Below are 7,194 nucleotides of genomic sequence, written 5' to 3' on the forward strand. Positions count from 1 at the left end.
TAATATTGCTGACTTTGGGTATATAATGGCAAACAGCCTTACTAAACTTTAGTAATGGAGGATATTTGTAGAAACTTTTGTCTTGGGTATCAACTAAGCTTTTTTCACCCCTGCATGGATATAAACAGTGGAGAAACTAGAAATATATGGCAACCAGGGAAACATTTTGTCCTGGACCCTTCTTAAAAAAAGTTACCGTCTATTAGTTAATCCAATAAATCACCGAACAAAATTCAACAGGAGAATGTACCAATAATAACACATACAAGGGACAAATACACCATGACCAGGCCACATATTACCACCACACATTGAGCGAATAATCCCACCATATTATTAGTAAAAATGGCAGTACTAATGCTACAAATACAGTAAAACTGCCCCGACTGTGGCACCTATTCTGTAACATTGTCCACCTAGGATGGCCCAATACAGATGTAACATCCCTCTTTTTGACCCAATATAGTAGTAATATGTGGCCCCACATATGAAAAAAGTCATCCATGAGGCCCTCATATCATATAGTAATAAGTTCTGGCCCTTTTTCATTAATATTGGAGCCTTCTGTATGTGACCCCCATGTGCCCCACAATACTGTGGGCCTCTGGTAGTCTCGGAGCTGTTAAGTAATTGTGATGCAGGGAGACAGTGGCTTTCTGCTCTGTAATAGCTTTCATGTGGAGATGCATCCTTGGACACAACTCCAGTTAAAAAAGAGCTGTCTCAGACCATAAGCCCACACTGTGGAGCAGCCTGTCTGAATCCTGTTCATGTCAAGACACTGTTCAGATGTTCAGGTATTAAATACATTAGATAGGGACTGCTTCGACACGGGTTACCTTGACGTTGGTGAGGCAGCTTGGTATACATTTTTTTGCAAAAAAACGTATCGACTAAATACCCTGTATTTGTTGTTCAGCACTTGCTGATTACTGCCATATTTTTGGCTGCAGAGAATTTTTGCTAATTTTTGCAAATCTGCCATTCTATGTTCTCTTGTTATATCCCAGTTAAAAATAGTGCTGGCTCCAATGGAACATCCTCACCCACAAGGCCCATTTGCGGTCACACACTCTGCGATCGCAGTCGTTATACTCAGGGGTATTAAGGTCTGGCCGCTGTTCGCCTGACTGTCGATTTTGAGAAGAATTGTCAGGATTTTATTTATGGTTTTGCCACTGATAGAGTATATTAATGAATACTTAATAACAGTTAAAATATAGGTCAGCAAAACATAAGTCCTGGAAAAATCTCTTAAAAACATCATCAATGTAAAGACAAGATACGCAACCATAAATGAATAATAAATTATCCTGCAGCCATTCTAGTAGAAAAATAATTCTTTCATTTTTGTAAGTAAAAGCAAAAGGAAGAATTGCCACAGCTTGTATCAGCTTGTGAACTAAACCTCCTGAAAATAGATTCTTGTCAAGGAGCCATTTCCCATTTGTCATATTGACTTAACCTTTGTATTTATTTTATGAGAATATTTGAATTCATGAACAAAGACCTGAATTTTTAACTAATCTGATCTAATGTAGTAAAGAAACGTAGAGTTCTTTTCTATGGGCAAGTATGTTGCCTTTAACTTATATTTATAAGTTTCCATAGTTATGAGGGGTTTTGTATGAAAGATCAAAATATAAACAAGCAAGTTACCAGTCATTAGTTGATTACTGGACATGTTCATACTGGCAATGATTTTAACAATCCTGTGTACATACGATCTTTTGTGTGATCATCACCCTGCGTATAATTACTAAACGAAAATGCAAAAGTAAATCCACATAATAATAATAAAAATAATAATAATAATAATAATAATAATAATAATAATAATAATAATAATAATAATAAAAAAAGTTTACTACTGTACCAGACACCAGTGGCATTGAATTTATTAGGGTCAGACTGGTTCCCATCGCGGTTCCAGGCATTTTACTGGACAAGTTGGTACAGCATGATGCACCATTTTATATGGCTTTACATAAAATGTAGATAAAATGATAAATGAAGACAACATGTACATTTTGGCCGGATCTACAATGGAGGATCCTCTAATGTGGTTGTGGACAGAAGCTATATTTTCTACCACCATTCAGATGAAAAAAATGATGTAAGCTTAGGGTGGATTTTATGGTGCTTTTGATAAAAAAATAATAAAGTATCAAAATTAGAGAAAGTGGGCATGGATACTCTGAAAGGGCCTTGCCTCCTTGTTTTTGACAAATTAATTGGAAATGTTGCATTTTTTGGCACAAATCTACACCACCACTGATGTACATCACATTTCCTGACATGTAGACAGCCCTAAATTTAATATTTTTTTGCATCCACATAAATGTGGTGCATTATATTTTAAGAAGACTAAATCGTAAATCTACTTCTTTGTTTTTGCCAGTTTTTCTACAATTTTAGGAACCCAAAATAAAGGATATACTGCAGTAAGCCTATCCCTATTCATTTTATACTAGAAACAAGTAATTTTTCATTTTAGATACGCATGTGCCCCTGAAACCAAATGTGAATTAATTATTTTAAAATATGCAATGAAGTAGAAGGGGTACAGAAATAGCAGCTACAGTTCACTCCTCATGCTTGAAGAGGCTTCTGGCACAGTGGCAGCGTGCAGTATGTAGACGAGGAAATGTGGTGCTTTGTGTTATTTGTAGAATAAAGCAATGCAATATACTAAAGGAACAGAAAAGCACAATAGGGTCTTATCCGAATTAATATTAAAAGATTAAAAGAAATTCACTCACCTATTTGTAGGAGAGATCAAGCACATAGGATTCGTGGTCAGCTGCTGCACATCCAAAGGTCAAACCGAGTGACCACTGATACATCAATTCTTATGGAAATAATTTATGGACTTCCATGCGCTGCTTGACAAAATACGGTGAAAGATTAATCGTTTATTCCCAACGCGTTTTGAAGTAAGGACTACTTCTGTGGAGCGGGGCAGCAGCAGTGACGATGCATGCTCCAGGACCTGAAGCACGTGACTGCTGGGGGTGTGGCCTAAGCTCCACAGAGCTAGGAGCTGCAGGGAAACTCACCAGGGGGGTCGGTCAGACACACAGCCAGAATTAGGCTGTGTGCACACGATGCAGATTTGTTGCGGATCCGCAGCGGATTTTACCGCGCAGAAAAATTGCATTTCTGCATTGTGATGTACAGTAGCTTTAAAATCAATCTAAAAAAAAAACGCTGTGCAGACGCTGCGGATTTTTCCGCGCGGTACAAAATCCGCAGCATGTTACTTCTTTTGTGCGGTTTTCCATCTCCCCTGTCACCAAATCCGCAGGGGGAAAACTGCGATGGAAAACCGCACAAAAACCGCATGAAAACTGCATGAAAAATGGAAGAAATCCGCAGGAAAAATGCAGGTCATATGACCTGCGGATTTCTTCCATTCTGCGCGGAAAAATCCGCAGGGCCAAAAAGTACGTCTGCACTCAGCCTAACAGTATAGGTCACCGCTGCTGCCCTCTCCACAGAAGTAGTCCTTACTTCAAAATGCGTTGGGAATAACTGATTAATCTTTCACCGTAAGTGAGATTCTGTATTTTGTCAAGCAGCGCATGGAAGTCCATAAATTATTTCCATAAGAATTGATAGAATAAAGCAATGGTACTACACAGTTTGCATGAAAGTATTGGACTATACCTCTAATTCACTGAATTTGGAATTTTCATTCATTCCAATTGCCAAAGGTGTATAAAATCCAGACCCTAGTAATGCAGTTTGTTTTTACTAACATTTGTGAAAAAAATGTCTTTATGAAGAGCTCACTGACAAAAACGTGGTACTGTGATAAGATGCCACCATTGCAGCAAGTCAATTTATTATGATGTTTAGCATCAACAGCAACTTGTAAAGTTAGAGCGGGATCACCGAGTGCTGAGGCGCATACAAGTCTTAAACATCCTGCTTAGGCCTCTTTCACACATCAGTTTTTTGCCATCAGTCACAATCCGTTGGCTCGATGGATCGACGGATCCATTGCAGATCGTGAAAAACTGATGCAACGGATCCGTTTTTTCGCTAGTTGGATCCGTCGCATCCGTTTTTTCATCCGTTTCTTCCGTTTTTCAACGGATCCATTTTTAAAAATGCCCAAAGACAGATAAATAGATAGATAGACAGATCTATAGATAGCTGGATAGATAGATAGATAGATAGATAGAATACATAGATATAGCTATAGATAGATCCATAGATCTATCTATAGATATATTAGGGATATCCATAGATATATCCATAGACAAGGGTATGTGTAGGTGTAGTTCCTTTGTGGGCCACTAGATGGGGGCATACTAGTGTGCACTGAATAGATATATCTATGGATATATCTATGGATCTACAGTATGGATATAGCCATAGATATATCCATAGATATATCCATACAGTGCACACTAGTATGCCCCCATCTAGTGGCCCATAAAGGAACTACACCTACCCTTGTCAATAATAACTATAATACTAAGGTGCCCTCCTCCAATGTCCCAAAAAGAAGCACCTTACTTTCCCACATACTGTAACACATGTATGAATGCGGCAGTACCATAAGTGTGAGCAATAATACATATTACTATGTAGCAGTACCGCAAATATTAATCATACACATTACCAGCATTAGCATATGTAAACATCAACAGACGGAAGACAATTAGAGGAAGGGAAGCAAGGAGGTAATTCTATCTCACCCCCTTACACTGGCACCTGTCCACACTGCCAAAAGTACCAAAACCTGGTTTAAAAACAAAAGTATAGTTGTGCTGATTGGCCAGCAAACTCGTCTAAAGGCCCTTTTACATTTAGCGATGCACCAGCGATCCGACCAGCGATACGACCCGGTCAGGATCATTGGTGCATCGCTAAATGATCGCTAGTGAGCTTTCACACAGAAAGATCTCACAGTGATGCAGCAGCGACGCAGCGGACGATACTCACCTTTCACACACAGCGATCCTGACGTCCTCCCGCCCGCGTCCAGCGTCGCTCGTCGTCACAGCAGGAAGTCTCAGCAGGAAGCTGACAACGAGAAATGGAGCCGCCCAATCTCGCGCGATCAGCGATGGACAGCAGGGGAGACGGTCGGAGGTAAGTATCACACATAGCGATATCGCTAGCAATATCGCTATAACGTCACAAAATCAGTGACGTTTTAGCGATATTGCTAGCGATATCGCTATGTGTAAAACCCCCTTTACCCTAACCCCAGAGAGAATCTATGGGGTATTGTCAAGAGGAAGATGAGAGACACCAGACCCAACAATGCAGACGAGCTGAAGGCTGCTATCAAAGCAACCTGGGCTTCCATAACACCTCAGCAGTGCCACAGGCTGATCGCCTCCATGTCACACCACATGGATGCAGGAATTGATGCAAAAGGAGCCCCGACCAAGTATTGAGTGCATTTACTGAACATAGATTTCAGTAGGCCAACATTTCAGATTTTAAAATCATTTTTCAAGCTGGTGTTATAAAGTATTCTAATTTACTGAGATAATGACTTTTGGGTTTTCATTGGCTGTAAGCCATAATCATCAACATTAACAGAAATAAACACTTGAAATGGATCACTCAGTTTGTAATGACTCTATATAAAATAGGAGTTTCATTTTTTAATAAAAGCACGTTATGAGAGCTTGGGACATGATAACATGATTCCTGGCATTTTTCTATTCCTATTATACTTACGTCCGTTTGCTGTGCCCTTTACAAACATGGAGTATGGTGTCGACGTATGAGCAGTGAGTCCCATATTCGTTGATGTCGCCGACAGCACTTGGTGATGATGCTTGTGGGTCACTGACATCTCGAGGGATTTTCCCTAAGGCTGGAGTCACACTGGCGAGGAATACGGGAGAGTGAGAGGCGCTAAAAGCACGCATTAGACACGGACAAATGATTCTCTATGGGGTCACTCGCACCAGCCGTATATTTCTCCTCCGTATCCTACGCTCCGTGCCACTCGCAGCATGCTGCGATTGTCAGCGTACTACGCCCGTAGTACGCCAATGCAAGTCTATGGGTGCGCAAAAAATACGCATTACACACGGAACACACGTGTGACCTGCGAGCAATACGCAGGTCTTTTGGCTGGTGAACAGGAAATGGGCCAATCCATCATCAGGAAGCGTAGACATGCAAATGAGCTCAAAAAGCGCTCCAGACATCCAGGAAGTACGCCTCCATGGAGTACAGCAGCAGCATGGCGTCCACATATATTAATGTAGAGATGCTAATTGTGCTGGTGCAGGAGCGTCCAGAAATATGGGACCCACGCGACGCAAACTATGCGAACCGCACAAGAAAGGAGGCGTCATGGAGGCGCATCTGTCGCCAGATGTACCATGACTTTGGTGACAGACCACGTGATGAGCAGCATAAAATTCGTAAGTGCAACCATAAAAATATAATTAACGTTAGCGCGCGCTCTAAAATGAATCTACAATCAGCCCCCCCCCCCCTTCCTGTGCATGTACTTTTATTAGCCTCATGAGGCCGTTACATTAGGATGTGACACGTGGCTTCACACAGCCATAATTAGGGGTTAGGCCACAAGCTCCTCATCCTCCTAGCCACTAAAATTTGTTTCAGGGGAGCTAATGAGACCCTGGGTATCGGCACAATTACATATGCCACCATGGGTAGAACGCACACCCCATAAGGCCCCATGCCTAGACTACTGTTTGAAAATGTGACCTCTCAAATATCTGATTTTGACAATCTTTCCTGTCACATTGCAGTGGAAGATGTGATGAAACGGTGGAGAAGCATCCGGGACCAGTACCGCCGGGAACGCCAGCAGCGGTCCAGGAGTGGGGATGCTTGCCATGTCAAGCGCAAATATATCTACTATGACCGGCTGAACTTCCTCGCCCCAATTCTGACTCTGAGACCGTAAGTACATACCTCACACCACATGACACAAAAACATTACACAAATACTTTACAGGGACAAAAATATTGATGTATTTTTGCCTCTGTTCGATTTCATAACAGAACTCAATCCAACCTTACGGATCGAGGAACGGCCTCAGAGGCAGAGCCCATTATAGATCCTGTAGGGGATGAAGTGGCTGGCCCATCTTCTCCCCCTACAAGAAGGATGGCTGAAGAGGAGGCATCACCAGAACACACAATGGCTGCCCTCCACAACACACCACCAGGACGGTCTGCAGC

This window comes from Dendrobates tinctorius, unplaced genomic scaffold, assembly GCF_039654945.1.
Source record: "Dendrobates tinctorius isolate UK_male_01 unplaced genomic scaffold, ASM3965494v1 ptg000046l, whole genome shotgun sequence".
Classification (NCBI taxonomy): Eukaryota; Metazoa; Chordata; class Amphibia; order Anura; family Dendrobatidae; genus Dendrobates; species Dendrobates tinctorius.